Consider the following 23040-nt stretch of genomic DNA (forward strand, 5'->3'; position numbering starts at 1 on the left):
GAGAGAGCGTCTCTCAACCCCCCAGCTGATGGCCGCCATGGAGGACCCGTCAATTTCGACGTTGCGGGACGCGGATCGTCTACACTGTCCCTACTTCGACGTTGAACGTCGAAGTAGGGCGCTATTCCTATCTCCTCATGAGGTTAGCGACTTCAACGTCTCGCCACCTAACGTCGAAGTTAACTTCGAAATAGTGCCCGACGCGTGTAGACGTGACGGGCGCTGTTTCGAAGTTGGTGCCGCTACTTCGAAGTAGCGTGCACGTGTAGACGCAGCTTATGTGTTATAGTGTGTGTGTGTGTGTGAGAAACAATAAAATACAACTTTGTTATTGAAAATGAGGCAAAACCCAGAACGACTAACTGAATAATCTGAAAATTGCTCTTCATTCATTGTGCTACGAAGATTAGGCATGGTGCTGTAAGACTGCAAGACAAATTCAGTCTTGGGTAAGCCAATGTAATTGTACTGAAATCAATGGAGTTGTGTTTGCATGTCCAAGGAATATTTTTGTACTCCAGAGCACAACTCTAGAGAAGTACAGACATAGATTACTTACACAATTTTCAGCACAAATTTCATTTTATTGTTTCACACACACACACACACACACACACACACACACACTTACTTTTTTTCCCCGTTTGTATGACTTAATGAACTTCATTCACTGATGCTGTGACCTCCCCTCCCAATTGGATGTGCACTGTGGCCACTTGAAAATTACACGTAGCTGTTTGGTGATTATCAAGTAATGGTTCATTGCTTTTGCTAATGGCCTTGTTTTTAATATTGGTCTTTTTGTCACTTCATTTCACAGAGACAATTGTGCCTGGTTCCAAAATGTTTTGATTAAAATGGGAAGAATAATATATATAGTCCTCATGCAAACCAAGGATTTCAATAATTTTAGGAAGATTAAATCTATTTTAGTGCGTCTATCTGTATTAGTGTAGATGTAATGCTGGGCAAACCACACACATTTTTGAATGTTCAGTCAAATAAGTGCATCAAAATAAATGTGCTTCCCCAAGGCTTAACCAAACTTCTCCTTGCTACAGAAGCTCAGAATACAAATTACTGGACTTTTCTGATATCTCTTCTGTACAGGCTACATCTACACAAGAGGCTTTTGCCAGCAAAAATGGGCTTTTGTCAGGAAAAAACACAGAGCGTCTACATGCAAAATGCACTCTCCGCCTTCAGGTATAACACCTTTCTTGACTGTTTCCTGTTGACAAAACAGCCATGTAAACACTTGGGGTCCTTTAGTCGATGGACAGAGCTTCCAGTTCACCAAGCAGCCCTGTTTGCAGAGCTTCCGATCAGACAATCTGTTGACAGAAGGCCGGGCAGTCTGGCTGTTCTCTATCAACAGAGCAGATCTCTTTTCTGATCTGCTTTAATGTGTAGATGCAGTCTGTTGACGGAAGTTTTGCTGGGACGTCCCTTCCAATAGTCACATCTGTCAAGAGATGCTTCTCATGTAGAAGTAGCCTATATGTCTAGAATAGCCAGAAGTCTCAAAATAATAGGTTTTAAGTAATATTTGTATTTCCAAAACAATCCTACATAAGAAAATTCAGAGAAGAACCAAATTGAAAATAAGTCTCCAAAGAATCTCAGAAAAATGATTGGGGTGTATGTATGTGCAACGTAATAAATAAGTTCACATGACCACATAATCATAACACATTAACGAATATCAATCTATAGTGAAATACAAAATATATGTAAAGTAACATTAAAGTGAGTAAAAGTGTGATTAAAATGTAATAATAATTTTGGAGCTAAATTTTCAAGGGATCTCCAATCTGATCTCTAATTTTTAAGCTACAAACAATTTTGGACGTATATTTATAGGTTCAAATAACTGCTTTCACAATTTATAGAAGAACAGTGTTAGTCTGACATGGAAATATATGGGTCAAAGTGGTTCTTGCAATGTAGCAGCAGCAACAAAGTAATTAAATTTAGCGTCCTTATAGGAAGGGAAATGCCAGAGAAACTTAATTAAACTTCAGAAGGAGGAATTCACAAAAATTAAATTAAAAAGAAATTAAAAAGAACAGGCACAAAGGTGAAAAGCCTGCAAAACTAAATAAAGAATGTTTAAAATCAGCAAAATATAATCTCACATTAAAAGTGTTCCGCAAATAAAAACAAATAGTAACAGAAGATAAAACACCTCTCCCCAACTCCCCCCCCCCCCCCAAAAAGAAAAACTTCCTGCCCCCATGGTCAAATAGCATAGTAAAGCCACATCTATATGGTGATTGTTATTTCAGGATACAAATGTCAAATGGCTTTTCCCCATGCTCAAAATAGCTCTGGCTTTCTGCCAGCTCCGGTACTCCTCATCACAGGAGGGGCAACAGAACTTTCAGAATAGCCACTTGTTCCAAACTTAGGGGCTGTTTGGACAACATGAAGTTTGGAATAAAGGGTTTTTAAATAATTTATGCAATTTGCATAGCGCAAATTAGGTAAATTATTTCAAAACCAACTTGCCATGTAGACATGGCCAAAATGGTTGGTTAGAGGCAAAAAGACGCCCTTTAAAAATTAGAAGTCAAATTTAAAAGGATCAAGAATTCTGACAAATGAAGTATAAAAGTATGACAAGAAAGAATTTGAAAAGTTGCTAGAAGAACATACAAAAATTAACAATTTTTGAAGTATATGAGAAGTGGGAAAATTTCCAAATAGTCAAAGAGGCTACTAAGCAATTAAGATGCTAAAGAAGCATTCGAGGAAGTTAAGTCTGTTGCAGAGAAGCTAAGGCTGTGGCTACACTAGCACCCCCCTTTCGAAAGGGGGATGCTAATATGGACTTTGGCAGATGCTAATGAGGTGCTGCCATGCATACGCAGCGCCTCATTAGCATAATGGTGGCCATGTGCATGTAGAAAGTGCCACTTTTGAAACGCATGCCGCTGGTGTAGATAGGGGCCTTTCAAAAGGACCCCCTGGATTTCAAAGACCCCTTCTTCCCAAAACCAAATGGGAAGAAAGGGCTCTAGAAATCCAGGGGTCCTTTCGAAAGGTCTATACCAGCAGCTTGCATTTCAAAAGCAGCACTTTCAAAATGTGAGCAGCTGCCATTGTGCTAATAAGGTGCTACATATGCATGGTAGCACCTTATTAGCATCTGCCAAAGTGGCTCATTAGTATCCCCCTTTCGAAAGGGGGGTGCTAGGGTAGCCACAGTCTAAATGAATTGTTTGCCTCATTTTTCACCTGGGAGAATGTGGGGAAGTCCCCACAGCAAAGTTATTTTTAAAATGATAAATCTAATAACTGTTCAAGACTGAGGTGTAACTAGAAGTGGTTTGGGAACAAAATGATGAATTAAACAAGTAGTACTTAATAAGGCTGAGATGGTTCTCACTCTGGAATTCTGAAGGCACTCAAATATGAAATTGCTGAACTTACTAACTGCAGTAAGAAACGTATTACTTAAATCAGCCTCTCTACCACATGACTGGAAGGCAGCTGGTGTAACATATTTATAAATAAAAAGACTCCATAGTTGACCCTGGGAATTACAGGACATAAAGCCTACCTTCAATATCAGGTAAATTAGCTGATATTATACTGAGGAACAGAATTTTCAGGAACACAGATAACCATGGTATGTTGGGGGAGAAGGAGATCATGCTGCACTAATCTAGTAGGATTCTTTCCAAGTGTCGAGAAGTCTGTGGTCAAAGCACAATCCAGATGATCTAGAGTACCTGACAGTCTATAGTATTATAGTCACCACTTTTACGAAACTATGATAAAGTTTGTACAAATAGGACTTGTATGGTATCTTTTGAAAAGTCGTAATCTGCTGAACATAATTTCCCAGGTAAAATATAGATAGTAACGCCTTATGCAATGTTACATTAGATTTTACTGTATGATTTTTTTACTGAAATATGTTGTAATTATAGGTAACTGTTTTTCAGTGATAAAGACACACTAGGGCCGTGTCTACACTAGCCAAAAACTTCGAAATGGCCATGCAAATGGCCATTTCGAAGTTTACTAATGAAGCACTGAAATACATATTCAGCGCCTCATTAGCATGCGGGCGGCCACGACACTTCGAAATTGACGCGGCTCGTCCCGACGGGGCTCCTTTACGAAAGGACCCCGCCTACTTCGAAGTCCCCTTATTCCCATCTGGTCTTAAGAATAAGGGGACTTCAAAGTAGGTGGGGTCCTTTCGAAAAGGAGCCCCGTCTGGACAAGCCGCACGGCAGCGAGCTGCGTCAATTTCGAAGTGCCATGGCAGCCCAGATGCTAATGAGGCGCTGAATATGTATTTCAGCGCTTCATTAGTAAACTTCAAAATGGCCATTTGCATGGCAATTTCGAAGTGTTTGGCCAGTGTAGACAGAGCCTAGGACCCCTGACAGATGTTAAAAGGCCAATCACATACTTAAGCATAGGATGACCATCCGTCCCATATTTGGCAGGATGGTCCTGTATTTGGCATGCCAAAAAGACTTCCCTACTTATTTTTTAAAAGGGACAAATTGTCCAGTATTTGGGCCATCCCACCCACCCACTGACCTTTTCCGACAGCAGCTGCTGGCTGAAGAGCACTTGGCTGCCGCATCTGTGCCACATTCCAGGGCTCCGGGAGGGGGAGGGGGAGACAACAGGTGGTTGCCACTTCCCTGGGGCTGTGGGATGGGGGGAAGGAGCGCCAGTGGCTGCTGTGTCCCTGAGGCTGTGTGTGGAGAGTGCTGGAGTCTGCAACTTCCCCTGAGCTCAGGGCAGGGGAAGCGCCGGCGGCTACCTCCTCCTTCCTGGCTGCCTGGGGCTTGGTGGAATTGGATGGAGCTGCCCCTCCCCCACCATATCTTTCTGTCCCATATTTGGGACAGGGAAATATGGTTGCCTTACTTAAGCGGCCATCCTCCAGTAAGAAAAAAGATTTAACCAAGAAAAGTATATTTTATCACAGAGTGATAAGACAAAAACTTCTCTTTTAAGCATACCAAACTTATGAAGTATTAGCTCAGGGGTCAGAAAACTTTCCAAGGCAGAGTGCTGATATGTGACCTTTTAACTTCTATGTATGAGACTTTTTAAAGTCACTAATAGTACTACTTACAACAGCTTCATTAATAAATAAATTGAGATGCAGAGCTTTACCATTTAGGTGGTGGTTGGTCTTAGTTAATCCAGAGGTGGCATGGGTTTGAGCAAGCTCCCAGGTGCCAGGGGCAGGAGGGGTGGGACTGAAGAAAATTGGCTTACATGCCATTCATGCTGGGGGGTTGCTGACCCCTATATTAGTTTGTGATTTGTTCTTTTATTTTCTTATCATAGTCAGTCTTGACTTTTAGGCATCCTCACTGGTGATCACTTAAAATTTATTATGCATATCATTCATTAGCTCATCTTCATATTAACTAAGGTATGTGGAATAAAATATGTGGAAAAGTCCATTTGGGAAAACAAGGATGGTGCAAATATAATTTTCCTTTGATGAATTGTCAGACGTTCTGTGTAGTGTGCTGGACAGTAAAAGATGAACATTTCTAGGGGATAGTCACAGAGAGGTACCCGTGTTAGCCTGTATTCTAACAACACAAAAAAGCAGTCATGTAGCACCTTAAAACTAACAAGATAATTTATTAGCTTTTATGTGGCAGATCCACTTCTTCAGATCTGGAGATAGTGCTTTGTACTGGAAATGGCGTGACAGTTTTATAACACAGAGATTTAAAAAAAATGAAATAAAAACTGACAAATTTCTTTGGGGAGGGAGAGAGAACAAAGATGGGGATCAGCGTATTCGTGGGCATTGCCCTATACGTAACTCATGAGTGACTGGTCAGAGTGCTCCTGTGCTTATCTGGAAGTAAATCTGAATACCGAAGGCTGTGTGAACACGGTAGGACTGGATGCTCTGACAGCAAAGCAGACTAAAAGGCACCCATGACTAGAGAATTAATGGAACACAGCTTTTCAACATTCCAGATTGAACTTGAGGTAGTAATATTCTTTTTAATGTTTCAGAAAGCCTTCGATAAGGTCCCTCACCAGAGAAACATAAGTAGGCATTGGATAAAAGGAAAGGTGAAAGGTAGGTTAAAAGGTAGGTAACGAAGGTGAGGAATAAATTATCATTTTTCATGGTGGAGTGTGGTAGTACCCCTAAACAATTTGTACTGGGAGCTGTACTGTTCAATTTATTCAAAAATAATTTTGAAATAGGTGTGAAGAGTGAAGTGGAAAAAATTTGCAGACAATACAATATTATTCATGTAACCAAAGTTGACTGCAAACCATTACAAATGGATCCTACAAAATGGGGTGATGGCAGATGAGCAACAAAATGGCAGATGAAATTCAATGTTAATAAGTTCAAATCAAATGCACACTTGAAAACATAATCTCAACTATAAATCCAAAATGTTGTCTAAATTACCACTTACCACGCCTCAAAGAGATCTTGGAGTCATTATGCAGAATTCTCTGAAAACACCTGCTCATTCCTAGCAACAGTCAAAAAAACTAATGGAACTTTAGGCACTATTAGGAAGGGGATAGATCCTAAGACAGAAAATATCATAATGCCAATGTATAAATCCATCGTACCTCTGTACCTTGAATACTACATGTTGTTCTGGTAACCCTGTCTCAAAAAACATATTTTAGAATTGGAAAAAATATAGATAAGGGAAAGAGAAATAATTAGGGATGTGGAACAGCTTCCATATGAGTAGAGGCTGAAAAAACAGGACATGGTCATTTTAGAAAAGGGACTGCTAAGGGAAAACATGATAGAGATCTATAAATTCATGTCTGGTTTGGAGAAAAGGAATAGGGAGGTGTTATTTATTCCTTCACATAACTCAAGAACTTGGTTTCACCAATGAAATTTATAGGTAGCAGATTTAACACAAATGTGAGGAAGTACTTTTCCTACAATGCAGTCAATCAATGCAACTGGTTTCCAGGGGATGTTGTAAAGGCCAAAAATATAATTGTGCTAAAAAAACTTGGGTGGGTTCATGGAGAATAGATTATTCAATAGCTGTTAGCCAAGATACTCAGGGACACAGCCCCAAGCTCTTTGTGTCCCTAAACTGCTGTCTGCCAGAATCTGAGGCTGAATGAGAAGGGATGGATTGCCCGTAATTGCCCTTTTTTGTTCAGTTCCTCTAAAGCATCTAATCTCTGAAGAAGACAGGACAATTGGTCTGACTCATTATGGTCATTCTTATTTTTATGGAAGCTCCTCATGTCTTCCTATGCCACTACTAAGCATTGCGCAACGTGAGAATCCAATCATGATTGCGCCATTTAAACACAGCCTCACTACAGCTACGTCTACACGTGAAGCCAACATCGAAATAGCTTATTTCGATGTAGCAACATTGAAATAGACTATTTCGATGAATAACGTCTACACGTCCTCCAGGGCTGGCAACGTCGATGTTCAACTTCGACGTTGCACGGCACCACATCGAAATAGGTGCTGCGAGGGTACGTCTACACGCCAAAGTAGCACACATCGAAATGAGGGTGCCAGGCACAGCTGCAGACAGGGTCACAGGGCGGACTCAACAGCAAGCCGCTCCCTTAAAGGGCCCCTCCCAGACACAGTTGCACTAAACAACACAAGATACACAGAGCTGAGAACTGGTTGCAGACCCTGTGCCTGCAGCATGGATCCCCAGCTGCCGCAGCAGCAGCCAGAAGCCCTGGGCTAAGGGCTGCTGCCCATGGTGACCATAGAGCCCCGCAGGGGCTGGAGAGAGAGCATCTCTCAACCCCCCAGCTGATGGCTGCCATGGAGGACCCGGCAATTTTGACGTTGCGGGACGCGGATCGTCTACACGGTCCCTACTTCGACGTTGAACGTCAAAGTAGGGCACTATTCCGATCCCCTCATGAGGTTAGTGACTTCGACGTCTCGCTGCCTAACGTCGAAGTTAACTTCGAAATAGCGCCCGACGCGTGTAGCCGCGACGGACGCTATTTCGAAGTTAGTGCCGCTACTTCGAAGTAGCGTGCACGTGTAGACACAGCTTACATGTGATAACTGTAAGGAGTACTCCTGGGTATTTTCTCGTTCATTTCAGAGCTTCAGCCCATCACCTGCAGGGGTAAAGAAAATCCTCCTATTTCCATGGTATTCTGCTTTTTTGTTTGTTTGTTTGTTTTTTGTGGCGGGAGCAGGAGAACAGCAGGTGGGGGAGGAAGGGGACTTATACTTTTCTTCTGAGGCACAGCTGGATGGGCATTGGACAAAATGATCAGTCCATGTACGACTAGCTAATTAGTTCTTGCTCACATGCTCAGGTTCTAACTGATCATTGTGAGCAATGTCAGGAGGGAATTTCCCCCCACATATGATTGCCAGGGACCTCGGTTTTTTTATCTTCCTCTGCAATGTGGGACATGCATCTGACTATGTCTCTCTAAATCAATTGCCTGCTACTGCAGGAGCCTCTGGCACTGATGTGCCTCGGTCCCTCCTGTTCTCTGATTTTAGCCCATAATAGTTGAGTTTAGTTCTGTTTGTTGGACTTGATCAGGGGATTCTGGGTACCGTTGGGGTCCTGTGGTACACAGGAGGCCAAACTTTATGATCCAGTGGTTATTTCTGGCCTTTAATTTTATGACTCCGTGGCATTTTATGACAGTGCAAGGTGGCTCACATCTGCTGCAGTTAAATGGTCGTTTTTTGTTCCCCACTGTCTCCCCATCATACAGCATTTCCTCAGAGAAAAGTTTGGTGCCAGAAATTAAATAGATGATCTATATTTATTCCTAAATCATCTTTGTTTTGTCCAGTTCAATGATTTAGAAAAGCACCAAATGAGACTCGTTTAGTCACTAGTATGGTTCAGTTGTAATGATGGATATTCAAAAGGTTAAATTTCATCAGATGAGCTGTCAGGGAAGAAGAGATCGAAATTGATGTGTACAAGAGTGAGACAGAGATAATTCAGGCTAGCACGCTGGCAATTTGTTTCAATATGTACATAGCAAAACAGAACATCTGAGAAAAGTCAGGAGGTCTGAATAATGGAGTATGATCATATAAGATGTAGTCCAGATTAGCCCTTTAAAATATATTCAAAAAATACTAAATAAAAAATCTTTTTTCTTCAAAGAAATGTAATGACTTTTAAAAACTCTTTTCAGCTTTCGATAAAAAAGGTAACTGTTCAATATTTTATTTACTGAAAAATTCATTTAAAACGTTGTTTGTAGCAACATAGCCATGTTTTTTGTATTCTGGCAAAAAATAAGATAACAAAGAGTTTTGTATGTAATATTTATGTATCGTTAGACCAAGCAGCATCAGCTTCCCTGGGGTGAGTGGTGCTTCCCTGGAAAGGTCAACCAGTACCGTGTTTGTGTTCTGTTAACACTACTGTGATTTATTCATATAGGACTATCTGTATAGATAGTCATTTTAATACATTGAGTATATGCATGAAGTAATGTTAATGGGTTAACAATAAGGGTTGACATTTATTTTTAATTTATTAACTTTTTCATCTCCTGAAACCTGTGCCCATCAAGGTCTTTAGAGTTCCTGATATTAAATAAAATAAAAAATAGCAAATGACAAAATAGATGAAAAGTTAACTGTAAAAATATATCCTGAAAAACCACATTGCTATTCAGTTCACTGAACTTTCCATCGTCAGGCAAAGATCTAAGAAAACACCTCAGTCTGAAAGTGTGACCTTCAAGGGAGCAAATTTGGGCTATGTCAGATGGAGAAGGAAAATGAATGACAATTCGTGCCCTACTCTCCAGCCACAGACATCATATTGGAGGTTGTTAGAAAAAAGTAACACAATGTCTGGGATTTGTCAGCATGCTGGAGAAGCAGAGAGGTGGTCGCTGAGATTTGTGGACAAAATGTTTTTCATCAAACAGGCACCCCACATCACACTATATCTTAAAAATACACTAGAAACTTTAAAGCTTCAGTCCTGGAGATAAATCTTGACTTCAGTGAGTCCAAGATTTCATCCTGTTATCTGAACTGTGCAGATGGGCCATGAAAAGTCCCACTGACTTCAGAGGGATTCTGTCTGGGCTTAACTATCCACGTCATCGACTTGACTGCTGTTTCAAGGTTTAAGGTTGTTAATTTAAGTACCCAAAAGTCAGAAAACGTCAGGTACCTTTGCGTAAATAGAGATGCAGAATGAGTTAAGCCAGATATGATACAATGTTACGGCAATCGGATCGTATAGTTATGTAGCACTTTTTATCCTGCTAACATAAACTCATATTTGCACTCAAGACTGAAATTAGTTATTTTCTACTTAATTGATTTAATTAATTAACAAAAATATGTTTGTATCATAACATTTCCTAAGACTGAGTGACTTAAAATTCTCTTTTCTTAGAGAATGTTTTTACTTAGGGTTAAATCAGCACTGCTGCAATCCATTCAGCAGTGTCAATTTAGTGGGTCTGGAGAAGACTCACTGAATTGATGGCAGAGTGCTCTTGTATCTTGTATTCATGCTCACCAAAGAGTGTAAGGTAAATCAGTGGGAGACTATCTCCTATTGACACAGTGCAGCGTAGACTGTAGACTGACAGTGCAGTGTAGATACCACTGTAAGTCAACCTAAGTTATTTTGACTTTAGTTACATAACTTACATAACTGAGGTAACAGAACTCAGGGCCTATGTCTACACTACAGCAATCTATCGACAGAAGTTACCGTCAGAAGAGATCGTCTGGCAAAATATCTTCAACAGATCACGGCCACACACAAAAGCAGACAGAAAAAGCAATCCGCTCCATCAACATAGAGCGGCCAGACTGCCCGGCCACTCTCTGGACAGAAAGGCAAACCAGAAGCTCAGGAAACAGGGCTGCTCCATGAACCAGAAGCCTTGTCTGTTGACCGAGGGGTCCTGGGACTGTCCACACAGCTTTTTTGTCAACAAATGCGTTACTCCTTATTGTGGAGAGACAGAAAGCTGTTGACGAAAGCACCTAGTTTTGTGTGTGTGGACTCTCCAATCCCCAGTTTTGTTGACAAAACTCCCTAGTGTAGACGTAGCCATGTCAGCTTACAGCCTTATTATAGACTAGTGTTTAGATTTCCTCCCAGCTAACAGAGAAGAACTGAACACATACCACAGACATTTTGAAGAAATATGAAAAGAGAAAACTCAGGATGACATGAATTTTGGAAATGTGTCTGCCTAGCTAGACTATTCTGTTCAAATTGCTAAAAATTCTGCCACATTAGGTAAATAAAATGGTAGAATTTTTAGGAGGGGGACTGAAAAACCAAGAAGAAGCAGAAAATGGAAAGGCTTAGAGAACTTTGAAAACAAGTAATAAAAATAGGCTGAAATTCTTCAAGGTCATGTAGGGTATATCTACACAGCAAAGTTATTTCAAAATAGCAGCCGCTAACAGGAAATTGCCTGACATACCCTAAGGAAGAGAGAAAACTTTACTGAAGACTCAGGTTAAGATAAGCTCATTTCTGACCTGAAGATTTCACCTGGTATAAAGGTAACTGTTTAGGGTGAGATCTCACAAGTAACTAGATTTTTAGAAGAATAAAATTAGCTGTGGATTTTCTCTTTGATTTGGTTACTCATTTTGATCTGTTTGTCCTTATCTATAAACATTAAATACTACTGTTTTGTTAATAAAAGTTCTTTTGTTTATAATCAAACCCAGTGTAAACTGCTCTTTGCTCAGAAGAATTAATTATCACTGTGCATCTCTCTCTTTCATTGCGAAAGGGGGCCTTAACGAGCTCTCCCTGTTCAAATCTTTTGCGGAGGGAGGCAAATTTATTTGGGGGTTTAATCCCTTCTCGGGGTTGATTTACTGGGTACTGTGCTCTAGATCTGCTTCCAGCCAAATATCTGGCTAAACAGTGTCTGAATTGCTCTGCAGGGGGGCAGTAACTGCAGCTCTGTGCCTTGGCTGCGGGAGACCAGAGGATGTGGCTCAGCAGGACAAAGTGGTGGGGGAGCCCCAGAGATCAAGAAGGCGGGTGTCCTTGGCATGATCAGCAGACTGGGGAACATCCCAAGCGGCTTCCTGTGACCACACCCCATCACACTGGTATAATGTGGTTGCGTACAATAACATGTGGCCCAGCCACAACAGCCATTAGCAAATATCTCCTATAGCTAGAGATGAAGGACTAGGAAGGGAAGGCTCTGAGTTACTACAGACAATTCTGTTCCAGGTGTGTGGCTAGTTGATCTCCCCCACAAACTGTTAGGGTTTAACCGATCTCCTTAATAGGGCTGGGAATGGAACTTTCCTCCAGGTCAGATTAACAGCAACCCTGGGCTCTGTTACCTTCCTTGGAAGTACAGAGTGTGGGTCATTCCTGGTTTGGACTAGAATAAACGCTGGATTCTCTGTAACTTTTATTTTTAAATAAAAATTTGAGGATGTCGATAAGACAAACAAAAGTTATGGTCTTATTGTTGATGTGGTTGTGTAAGAGCTATGGCATGTGATATGCAGGGGGTCAGACTAAATGATCACGATGGCCCCTAAAGTCTACTGGCCTATGATCCTATGAAATGGTCAGAAAGAGCTGCTCCTAAAAGTGATGAAAATCCATTCTGAATGTCATCCGCAGGAGAAAGGGGAAACTACTGATTAACTTGTGGATAGCACCTTATGGCAAAAACACCTTATCCAGTGATGATTTTGTGTCATTTTTCTGTTTTTCAGGTAAGAGTGTTCTTGCGTATGAGGCTAACAGTTTCAAGGCTGTATCTGGGGATGAAGAAAAGAAGGCAGGAGAAAATAATATACATACCATAATACCATACCATACCATACCATACCATACTCTTTATCTAAGGGAGTTTGAAGTTTGTCCAATATACAAAGCATCTGGGCATTGTTGGCACATGATGGCATATATGATGTTACTAACATCATATATGCCATCATGTGCCAACAATGCCCAGATGCTTTGTATAATTGGACAGACTTTAAACTCTCTGAGAAAAAGACTTAATGGGCACAAAACAGACATAAAAACACTCCAGATCCACAAAACTCTTAGCTGGCATTTTAATGGAGTGGGCCATTCTGTTAATGAGAAAAGTTTGTGTGTTACTGATGAATTTCACACCACTCTTGAAAGGGAGACTGCCAAACTGTCTTTTATATTCAAATTCGACACATTAACACGTGGTTTGAACCGGGATGGGAATTTTCTGAGTCACTATAGGGGCTCGTTTGCATACTTGGCTTAATCTAATTCTTGACCTGCCCCCGCCGTCTACCGCTCTACTCTCTAATTTGCTCACCTTGATCGTCTTTTTTTTCTGATTTGTCAACTTAGATTACTGCTCTTGGTTCTCTATGCCTTAAATATTGAGTCTGTTCTGGTCTGGCTACGGTCTGAAGAAGTGGGTCTGTCCCATGAAAGCTCATCACCTAATAAATTATTTTGTTAGTCTTTAAAGTGCTACTTCGCTGCTTTTTTGTTTTGATAGTGTATAGACTAGCACAGCTCCCTCTCTGTTACTATTACCCAAACAATATTACTTTTCTGATTTCATTTTTTTTTTTGTTAGGTGGGAGGTTCCCTAGCCCATTTAACTTTTTTAGTTTCTGAGAGGAGAATTGTGAGTGTGGCTGTATGCACCATTCTGTGTGGGCACTCAAGCTGTGCCTAAACTGCAGGCTTCTGTCGGGATCCTGACAGAAGTCTGACACTTCAGGAGCATTCTGTCAACATTCCAGTCATCTTTGTTCCATGAGGAAGAAGGGATCTCTTGGCAAAGGTGCGTTTTCCCAACATTTGGCCCTGTGTGGCCCGGCCAACCATTGGGAAAGACTTTCCCAACAGATTTGTCAGCAGGAGAAACGCAAATGCATTGTGCAATTTGCATATCCTTTGCCAGGAGTTCTCAATAATCTGGACATAACCTCAGCGCACACTGGGAGGGTACCAATAAATAAAGAAATAAAACCAGGTCTCTAGGTAATCAGGCCTAAATGAGCATTGTTCAATAAAATTACTCATTACAGTTCTGTGTTCTGAGCAAGTCCAGAGAGACCTGAAATCTCTGGTAATTTATGGTGGTGAATAAGACTTGTCCATTTCCTTCTTAGCAAAATTGTTTGGTTAAGTTCTGAATTATAACTCTGGTGATGCAGGTGGAGGACTGGGGTGAGGGAGAAGAAAAAAGTTTTAGTCACCGAATCAGAATTGAAATCTAAGGAGGAAAGTTAATAATTGTCTCAGAGGATGTGGTTTAGACATTAGATAAGTGGTTTCAGTAGTGAGACACTAAACCATTTCCAATTTACAGATTTGGCTGACTTTGGCACATTTTTTTATTTGGGGTTTATAACCAAATGGACATCCTCCTACTTAGAGTCCTTTTTAGAATTTAAAGAGATTGGTTATTTCAGTATTAATTTGGTGATTTAACTTATTTGATGATGTACTGACAACTCAATACTGAGAATAACTTGTTGATTTGACCTGGATTTGATAGCTGTATTTTTTTTTGTGAATTTAGTTTAGCACTGTTATGTGGCACTTAGTTGTGGTGATTTTTTTATTGTTCAGGAGTTTTTAAAAAGCTTATAAAATATATTGATATTATTGATCTCTGGGCATATTATTGATTATCGATATTTTGATATTGATAATTAATTGATATTTCTTTCAGTAAATCGTGTGGGTCCAGAACCTTTGAACACCTGGGTGGATATTGATCTGAAGGTACGACCAGATCCTCCTAATTAGTTTTTGTTTCTCACAAGGGGAAGTTAGCATTCTCAGATGTACTGCTATACCAACATTTGGTACGGGAAACTGTGTGATATGGGCTCTAAATGTCAGCTCTTCAGCTATCAGCCAGTGTCAGATACCTACAAACCAGCTGATTTCAAGGAAATCAGAGACCCTTGTTCAGGCTTTTTTATTGTCATGTTGAGGATAGACTACATGGAATTATTCTTCTTTTGGTGCGGGTTGGGAGCAGAATGCCTCTTAAGAGCTCATGGGCAAGTGCCCCATTATGCAGCACTAATGATGTGAGTGCTCATGCCCACTGACATGAATGATTTATGGGCAAGCAAGGGAACATTGATGCACTTGTAGGAACAGAGTGCCTCTGCAAAACAACGAGTTCAAGAGATAATGGAGTGGATGAAGAAAAAAATTAAACCTGGCTGATTTGGAAGATACATTTTTAAAGAACAGAAATAATAAGCGAAAAAGTTCCTTCAGCTATAGCAAATGGATCCAGCTAATGGAGCTTGTAAATAAACAAACACACACACACATAGAACCTATACCTGTAGGTTTCTGGGACTGATGCCCTTGTAATGCCATATTCATTTCAATGGCCTCATTTGGTCCTACAGTACCTTTCACAGCTTTTTATTTTTGTATTTGTTTAATAAATGTGAACGTTTCCATATGGCATATGTACAAGTCTAGAAACCAGTTAAAAGTTCATGGCTGTGCGAGCTCAATGGGAGTAAGTGGGTGGAAGTCACTGAACTGTGCAGCAGACAGGGGATGCAGGCTGTCTGTCTGGGGTAGTGGTATCTCATCTCTCACAGGCCTTGTCTACACTAGGGAACAAAGTAGATCCCAGATACGCCAATAGTGTAGCTAGAATCAATATATCAGGACCAACTTTGTTCCTTAGCGTAGGTCTGGGCTTTTTGGGCTAGCACCAATGTCCCTCACTCCATGTGATAGTGCGGAGTGCCAGGGTCAATGGCTGAGCCCAGAGAGATCGATTTTGCTGCATCTTCACACACTCGGCAAAATCAAATATGTGGTAAGTACAGACATACCCACAGAAGCAGCTCCCTGCCTGGCAAGGCATTCCATGCCCGCTGTAGTGAGAGAAGATGGCTGGTTTTGCTCCTTAATGTGAAAAGCTCTCTGCTTTCTCATTTTACCCACCATTTTCCCATTCAGTATGACACCCAGGCAGTGTCTAGACTCAGTCCAGCTGCCGGCAGCATGATGCAAAAGAAGGTTCATGAAATTGCAAATGGCTGCTCATTTGCATATCCATGCAGCTCAATTTGCATATTTGCAGCAGAAAACAAGCAGTGTAGATGTGGCTCTGCTGGCAAAACCACCCTCTGTTGCCAGTCCTTCATCCCTGAACCATGTCTACACTGCTTATTTTCTGGTGTGAATATGCAAATGAACCAGGTGAGTATGCAAATGAGAAGACATTTGCAATTTCACGAACCCTCATTTGCTTCATGCTGCTGAAAGCTGGACTGAATCTAAATGCAGCCACGGAGCAATACTGAATAATGGACGTGGATCTCTCTTGCTCCTCTGGCACCATCAATAGTATTTCCCACTGAAATTTTAAAAAAACAAAAACAAATATTGTCGTGGTTTTTTGTCATTTAAACTGGTTTAAACATAACAGCCAATTTTGTGACAGGAATGTTGAGGTTAAAACATTGGACCAGGACGCAGGAGATTTGCATTTGATTTTGCTTTTGCCACACATTTCTCATGTAATTATAGGCATGATATAAGCTCAATGCTTAATTGCTTATCTGAGATGTAAGAATAATAATTAGACCTGATCAACATTTTTCCACCTGAACTCTTTTGATGACAAAAGCTCTTTTTTACTAAATGATACTTTACCAGAACATTTTCCATCAAAAGATATCCATTTTTTAAAGAAAAGATTTTACTTCTCAAGCAGCAAATTTAAACTGAAAATTGGAAACATTTTGGTTTTTAATTGTAATTGAAAAAGAATGGGAAAATTTCCACAAAATATTTGTAAAAAAAAAAATCCACTACATTTTGTATTAAACATGCTTAGTGCTTTCTGATAAACTGTAGTCATGCTGCTTCCTTACCTCAGCATTGGTGTATCTTGCCTATTTACAGCAAAAGCTCTTTGTGGAAAAGGCTATTTCATAGAATGTGTTTGTACAGCATTTACCATGATGGATCTCAACATCATTTAAAGGTCCTTTTAGCACAACTCTAATAAAAATATATAAAAAAATATCAATAACAATTATGTCCTATATCAGGGGTCAGCAACCTCCAGCATGGGTATCAAGAGTGGTACATGAACTGATTTTCATTGGCACACAATGCAGGAGCTCAGCCCCACCCCTCCATCCCCCAAGTGTAGTGCTGGAGAGGAGCTGGTGGTCATGGTACATGTCGGTACCAATGACATAGGGATGGATAGGAGAGAGGTCCTGGAAGCCAAATTTAAGCTTCTAGGTAGGAGATTGAGGTCCAGAACCTCCATGGTAGCATTCTCTGAAATGCTTCCAGTTCCACATGCAGGGCCAGTTAGACAGGCAGAATGGCAGGGTCTCAATACATGGATGAGATGATGGTGTAGGAGGGAAGGGTTTAGATTTATAAGGAAGTGGGGAAACTTTTTGGAAAAGGGGGTCCTAAACAGAAAGGATGGGCTCCACCTAAACCAAAATGGAACCAGATTGCTGGCACTTAAAATTAAAAAGATCGTAAAGCAGTTTTTAAAATAACGGCTGTGGGAAAGCCGACAGGTGAGGAGGTGCATGTGGTTTGGGCAGTGGCATCCCTTAGGGCAGGATCTCTTACTGGAGATTCTCTATGTCCTAGTAAGGAGGAGAGGATGAAACATGATAAAACACAGGCAGGATCTGATGAGGAACAGTCAAGTACAACAGAGTCCCTTTCAATCCCATCATGTAATGGCAGGCACCTACTGAGTGACAAGTTCTTAAAGTGCTTATATACAAATGTCAGAATTCTAAATAATAAGATGGGTGAGCTAGAGTACCTAGTATTAAATGAAGATATTGGTATAATAGGTATCACAGAAACTTTGTGGAATGAGAATAATCAACAGGACACAGTAATACCCGGGTACAAAATTTATTGGAAGAACAGAACAGGTTGTGTTGGAGTGGGGATGGCACTGTACATTAAAGAAAGTGTAAAATCAAGTGAAGTAAAAATCATAAATGAACCAAACTGTTCCATAGAATCTCTCTGGATAGTAATCCCATGCTTGAACAATAAGAATATAATGGTAGGGTTATATTACCAACCACCAGACCAGGATGGTGATAGTGACTGTGAAATGCTTAGGGAGGTTAGGGAGGCTATCAAAATAAAAAAAAACAATAATAATGGGGGATTTCAACTATCCCCATATAGACTGGTTACATATCACTTCAGAACGGGAAGCTGAAGTAACGTTTCTTGACACCTTAAATGACTGCTTCTTGGAGCAGCTAGCCCTGGAACCCACAAGAGGAGAGATGATTCTTGATTTAGTCCTATGTGGAGCACAGGATCTGGTCCAAGAGGTGAACATTCCTGGACCGCTTGGTAATATTGACCATAATATAATTAAATTTAGCATTCTAGTGGTTGGAAAAATACTACGGAGGCCCAAGACTGTAGTATTTAATTTCAGAAAGGGGGATTACACAAAAAAGAGGAAGTTAGATAAATGGAAATTAAAAGGTACAGTACCTAAAGTGAAATCCTTGCAAGCTGCAAGAAAACTTTTTAAAGACATCATAATAGAGGCTCAACTTAAATGTGTACCTCAATTTAGGAAACACTGCAAGAGAAACAAAAAAGTGCCACCGTGGTTAAAAAATAAGGTAAAAGAGGCAGTGAGAGACAAAAAGGCATCCTTTAAAAAATGGAAGTTAAATTCTAGTAAGAAAAATAGAAAGGAACATAAACTCTGCCAAATGAAGTATAAAAATATAATTAGGAAGGCCAAAAAAGAATTTGAAGAACAGCTAGTCGATGAGCCCAAAAGTAATAGCAAAAAAAATGCTAAGTACATCAGAAGCAGGACTAAACAACCAGTAGGACCAGTGGATGACCGAGATGTTAAAGGAGCACTCAAGGATGATAAGGCCATTGCAGAGAAACTAAATGATTTCTTTGCATCAGTCTTCATGGCTGAGGATGTGAGGGACTTTCCCAAACCAAAAGTTTTCCCAAACTTTTCAGGTAAGAAAGCTGATGAACTGTCTCAAATTGAGTTGTCATTAGAAGACATATTGGAATAAATTGATAAACTAAACAGTAATAAGTCATCAGGGTCAGATGGTAGTCACCCAAGAGTCCCAAAGGAACTCAAAAGTGAAATTGCAGAACTACTAACTGTAGTTAGTAACCTGTCATTTAAATCAGCATCTGTTCCAGATGACTGGAGGATAGCTAATGTGATGCCAATCTTTAAAAAGGGCTCCAGAAGTGATCCTGGCAACTACAGACCAGTCAGTCTGACTTCAGTACCAGGCAAAATGGTTGAAACTCTAGTAAAGAATAGAATCGTCAGAGACATTGATAAGTATAATTTGTTGGGGAAGAGTCAACACAACTTTTGTAGGAGGAAGTCATGCCTCACCAATCTATTAGAACTTTTTTGAAAGGGTCAACAAGCATGTGGACAGGGGCGATCCTGTGGATGCAGTGTACTTAGATTTTCAGAAAGTCTTTGACAAGGTCCTTCACCAGAAGCTCTTAAGCAAAGTTAACTGTCATGGGATAAGAGGGAAGGTCCTCTCTTGGACTGGTGACTGGTTAAAATATTGGAAACAAAGGGTAGGAATAAATGATCAGTTTTCAGAATGGAGAGAGGTAAATAGTGGTGTCCCACAGTGGTCTGTGCTGGGACCAGTCCTATTGAAAATATTTATAAATGATCTGGAAAAAGGGATAAACAGTGAGGTTGCAAAATTTTCAGATGACACAAAACTATTCCAAATAGTTAAGTCCCAGGCAGACTGTGAAGAGCTACAAAAGAATCTTAATAAATTGGGTGATTGGGCAACAAAATAGCAGATGAAATTCAGGGTTGATAAACACAAAGTAATGCACTTTGGAAAATATAATCCCAACTATATATATAAAATGATGGGGTCTGACTTAGCTGTTACCACTCAAGAAAGAGATCTTGGAGTCATTGTGGATAGTTCTCTGAAGACATCCACTCAGTGTGCAGTGGCAATCAAAAAAGCTAATAAAATGTTGGGAATCATTAAGAAAAGAATTGATAATAAGACAGAAAATGTCATATTACCTTTATATAAATCCATGGTATGTCCACATCTGGAATACTGTGTACAGATGTCGCCCCATCTCAAAAAAGATATATTGGAACTGGAAAACGTTCAGAAAAGGGCAACTAACATGATTAGGGATATAGAGCCTCTGCCATATGAGGAGAGATTAATGAGCGTGGGACTTTTTAGCTTGCAAAAAAAGATGATTAAGGGGGGATATGATGGAGGTATGTAAAATCATGATGTGTGGAGAAAATAAATAAGGAAATGTCATTTACTCCTTCTCACAACACAAGAACTAGGGGTTACCAAAGGAAATTAATAGGCAGCAGGTTTAAAAGAAAATACAGGAAATATATTTTCATACAACACACAGTTAACCTGTGGAACTCCTTGCCAGAGAATGTTGTGAAGACCAAGACTATGGTGAAGTTCAAAAAATAACTAGCTAAATTCATGGGGGATAGGTCCATCAATGACTGTTAGCCAGGATGGGCATGGATGGTGTCCTGATCCTCTGTTTGCAAGAGGCTGGAAATAGGTGACAGGGAATTGATCATCTGATGATTACTTGTTCTGTTCATTCCCTCTGGGCACCTGGTATTGTCCGCTCTTGGAAGACAAGATACTGGGCTTGATGGGCCTATGGTCTGACCCAGAATGGCTGTTCTTATGTTCTTCTGCACTTGGGAGCTTACTCAAAGCCATGTCACCTGTAGATTAACAAAAGACCAGTTAATGCTACCAACCACCACCTAAATGGTAAAGCTCTGCATCTTTATTTATTTATTAATGAAGCTGTTGTGAGTTGGACTATTAGTGACTTTTAAAAATATCACCGGTACTTGGACCGTACATAGAGGTCTAAAGGTCAAATTTCAGCACTCCTCCTTGAAAAGATTGCTGACTTCTGCTATATATTAATTCTCCCAGAGATAACAATCCTGTAACATCAGAGCCATGAAAATGTAACTGCCTTTATTACGTTTATTTATGCTCCTTCAGTGACACTGGATATTGTAATACATATATCCAAAAAATGTGTATCATAGGTAAATAAATAAATGTAAGTATATATGTAATTGGAGATATACATCTCCTAGAGCTGGAAGGGACATTGGGAGGTCATCTGGTCTGGTCCCCTGCCTTCTTGGCAGGACCAAGCACCATCCCTGACATCTCTTTGCCTCAATCCCTAAATGGCCTTCTCTGGGATTGAATTCATAACCCTGGGTTTAGTAGGCTGACGCTCCCCCCAAAAAAAATGGAATAGGAAATGCCATAGCAAAGCACAGGCATACAATCCGGTGAGCTGCCAACACCACCACGGATCATCTTATTTTTGTTACGTTATTAGGGAAATCGGGCAGATCACAGTGCCTGGGCATCTTGCAAAGTAGGTGAGTCACCCTAGGGGTGACCTGTGCCCATGCAAAAATTCCTCTCACATTAGCAGTGAGGACCCGGCCATCACCCCGGATCATTATTTTCCTTACTCATAAGTTTAAGGTCTTCACGTTCCATTTAAATCATTGCTACACAAAAGTTCTGTCATGACTCCCAAACATGTGCTGTAGATAGCACATGAGAGGCAACCGGCTGCTGGAAGTCAGTACTCCTTGGTATGTTACCTCACCAGAATGAATAAAGCAGAGTTCTTTAATACCAAAGTAGGTCGGGTGGGAGTAACTGATAAAGTCTGTAGTCCCCAACCTTTCCTTATAGCAAATCATAGCCTTCTATTTCGCCACCTGTTTACTGTAACAGAAGTACCTATTGTGCCCTAAGAAGACTGACAATTATACAGATATCCCAAACTTGACTTTAAAATTACTGGGGTAAACCAAAAATAAGGAGTTCATACAGGAACTCCACTCTTTATTCTAACCAGGATACTACAGAAGTAAGATACTGTCATACCATTGAAATCTTATTTGGAGATGTCTGATCAGTTTTGAAATACATGACAGCAGGGGAGAGGCGGGAGAGTGGGCGGGAGAAGGGGTTGGTCAAGACAGAACTGTCTGAGATGCTTTCTGAACACCACAGATATATAGATGACTATGAAATACCAATTAAATATCTAAGCCTTGATTAACCTCTCTTAAACTGAATTTGCAAATTTCAGTTATTCTCACCAGGGAACAAGGCATTCGTACTGTGGGTCTATACTGTAATGGACACATGTAAATTATTTATGTCCTGTTGCTGTAATTGTGGCATATGCAAGAATGACTGCTGTTGATAGTTTTCACCAACTAATCTATCAGAGAAGCAGAAACAGCAGGGAGAAGAACTGAGAAAATATTACTTGGGCCACTGTTAAGTTTTACCATACCACAGTCTCTGCCTTTGGGTTTTTAATTAAAGTCAGAAAAAGTTATCAAATTCACTTTTTACATTGTTTTTCTGAAAAACTGAATTTCACATATCCACCTTTGACCAATATCATTGCATTTTGTATTGTGTGTCGACAGATGAAACTTATTGTCACTGCTAATTGTACAATAGGGCTTAGAGGCCAAAATGAGTTTGGAGCTGCATCGTATATGCACATGGTAAGATACAGCACCAGCCCCACAGACCCTATAGTCTAAATCAGTAGTTCTCAGCCAGGGCTCCAGGGCCACTGGGGGCCACCAGCAGGTTTCAGTGTGTCCACCAAAATAAACCAGAGAGCAGGGCCACTTTTACACTCACTGTGACTCAAGACAGAAAGCTGAATCTTGAGCCCCCACTGCTGAGGGCAGAACCCACGCCCAAGCTCACACCCCTCCTCTACAGATTGAAGACTAAGCCTGAGAAACAAAGCTTTTCAGGACCCCTGTGGCATGACGCCACAGGAAACTGATCATCTTGCTATCCTCTAGCCCTACTGAAAAACAGTTGTTGCGGCATGTTTGGGCAGTGATAGCATGTTGTAGGGACTCAGAAGGAAAAAGGTTGAGATGGCCTGGTCTAAATCAACAACTCAGATGAAAAATGGGAGGGAA

General features: G+C 40.5%; 1 non-coding gene across 1 annotated transcript; it reads right to left on the bottom strand.

Annotated features, from left to right (window-relative positions):
* Window positions 1-21410: 21410 nt before the first annotated feature.
* On the bottom strand, window positions 21411-21560 carry LOC142009850 (U12 minor spliceosomal RNA). Its single transcript, XR_012644618.1, has one exon. It is a non-coding gene; the product is annotated as a U12 minor spliceosomal RNA (small nuclear RNA).
* Between the last annotated feature and the right edge of the window lie 1480 nt (window positions 21561-23040).

Source organism: Carettochelys insculpta, chromosome 2 (genome assembly GCF_033958435.1).
Source record: "Carettochelys insculpta isolate YL-2023 chromosome 2, ASM3395843v1, whole genome shotgun sequence".
Lineage (NCBI taxonomy): Eukaryota > Metazoa > Chordata > Testudines > Carettochelyidae > Carettochelys > Carettochelys insculpta.